Source organism: Egretta garzetta, unplaced genomic scaffold, assembly GCF_000687185.1.
Source record: "Egretta garzetta isolate BGI_Z169 unplaced genomic scaffold, ASM68718v1 scaffold69, whole genome shotgun sequence".
Taxonomy (NCBI): Eukaryota; Metazoa; Chordata; class Aves; order Pelecaniformes; family Ardeidae; genus Egretta; species Egretta garzetta.
The window spans coordinates 3,620,842-3,622,538 of record NW_009260790.1 but is presented as its reverse complement, the minus strand read 5'-3'; the positions used below and the strand labels follow the sequence as shown (position 1 = coordinate 3,622,538).

The following is a 1,697-nucleotide window of genomic DNA, read 5'->3' as shown; positions in this document are numbered from 1 at the left end:
AAAGGGGGGGGGGGGGATCGGCACTTTCCTCCAGGTGAGCACTATGCTGAGCCAAATTTGAGAAACAGTTTCTCTCATCGATGGGGTATTTATGGGGATGAGGAGCCCGCGCCCAGCCCCCAGGCATTTTGCAACCTCCCTGTTCCCAGTAGTGTTCCCAAACCAACCATCCCATGGATATTTGTGGGAACACTGATCTGGATAACATCGATGTTTTTTCACACGTGAGCGTGGCTTAATTTTGCTGCGGGGCACCTCAGATTGGAGCGTTGTGCTAACACCAGCCATTGCCTCCTTTGGTCATCGCCAAACTCTGGTTGTGGCTGTAATTGCTAATTAGGTGATTTCTGCACACAGAGCCAAAAAAAAAGCTGCGTCTCTGGCTGTATTTAATCTAAAGGACTGATCCTTGCCACCCCAGAGGCATCACATTCCCAGGACCAGCAACCAGGATCAAGTGGGAACATCTCCAGCCCACGTCGGCATTGCCGGCAGAGCAAGCGGCTGCTCTGCCGCGCCTTCAGGGAGGTTTGTGCCGGCTCCACCGCTTGCTCTTCTCCGGTCTCCACTTCCTGGCCAGGCTGGGCTCTGTTATGTTATTTCTCCAACCCCATCTGTCCTGGTTTGGTTTGTTTCTTTTTTTTTTTTTTTTTTTTTTTTTTTTCTGCTGTTCCTACTCTTATCAACTCTTCCGGGGCATCTCGCAGTGTCTCGAAGCAGCTGGTCCTGGCAGTGACCCAAGGTTTGAACGCTGCCATTGGGACCATTTTCCTTGCACCCTCGGGAGCACCGGGGTGCAAGGCGGGGATTTTTGGATGCACCTCCGAGGGGTTAGAGCCTGCCTCCTCCCCAAACTGTTGCTTTCCCTTTCCAGGATCCAAAGCGCATCCCTGTGGCTGGGGGCAGCTTTTGCTTTGGGCCCTGTGGATTTGGCCAGCAGGAGGATTTTGGGGACCTGAGGCTCTGAGTTTGCATGGCTGCTTTGCAGCCAGGTCGGAGCCATCCCTCTTTATTTTTTCTTTTTCTGGCGAAAGCAAATCGCAATGGGCAAAACTCCCTGGGGAATTCAGAAATCGGGGGGGGAAAGGGTCTGAGCATCAGGGCAGGGGGTGGCGAGTGAGCGAACGCATCTGTGCGTCAGTTAGAAATTGCTTCTCTGCTGGGCACGCCGCAGGAGAGGGCGGGGGGGAAAATCAGTTGTAGCCGTGTTTTCCAAAAAGCCCAAGCGTTTCTGCTCGCTGTCGCTCCAAGAAACGGAGAAAACCGGGGAGGTAAAATTGCAGTGATTCATCACAAGCAGATCGGAGGCAGGAAATGAGAGTTTGCTGCCTGCCCCTTGCCCGCCGTGGGCTCGGGCTCGCCTGGGCCTGGCTGGTGGTGAGGGCCTGACGCCCACGGGTTGAGCATCCCTGCGCTGCGGCGGGAGCTACTGGAGGAGCCTCCCGGGGAAGGAAAACAACTGGAAAAGGCTGAGAGCTGGAGAATTTTTCGCCTGCGTTTCTCCGGAGCCATCCCAGTGAGCTGCCTGTGAGCCGGGGCGGGGGGGCCCAGGGGGATGGGGGGTGTGTGTCCCTGGGGATGCTTGGTGTCTGGGTGTCACCCACACATGCACACAAATTTGGGGGGTACCATCCCTCTCTTGGGGACCTCCAGGGTGGCTGGTGGGCTGGGGGGGCTCCATTGAGGAATGGAGGGGG

At 56.1% G+C, this 1,697-nt stretch overlaps 1 protein-coding gene across 1 annotated transcript in view; it reads left to right on the top strand.

Annotated features, from left to right (window-relative positions):
- HP1BP3 (heterochromatin protein 1 binding protein 3) overlaps window positions 1-605 on the top strand; it is a 25,174-nt gene extending 24,569 nt beyond the window's left edge. The window contains exon 15 of the transcript XR_004842962.1: window positions 401-605. The gene's annotated coding sequence lies outside the window, so the exon portion shown is untranslated. The remainder of the gene's footprint in view (window positions 1-400) is intronic.
- The last annotated feature ends 1,092 nt before the right edge of the window (window positions 606-1,697 follow it).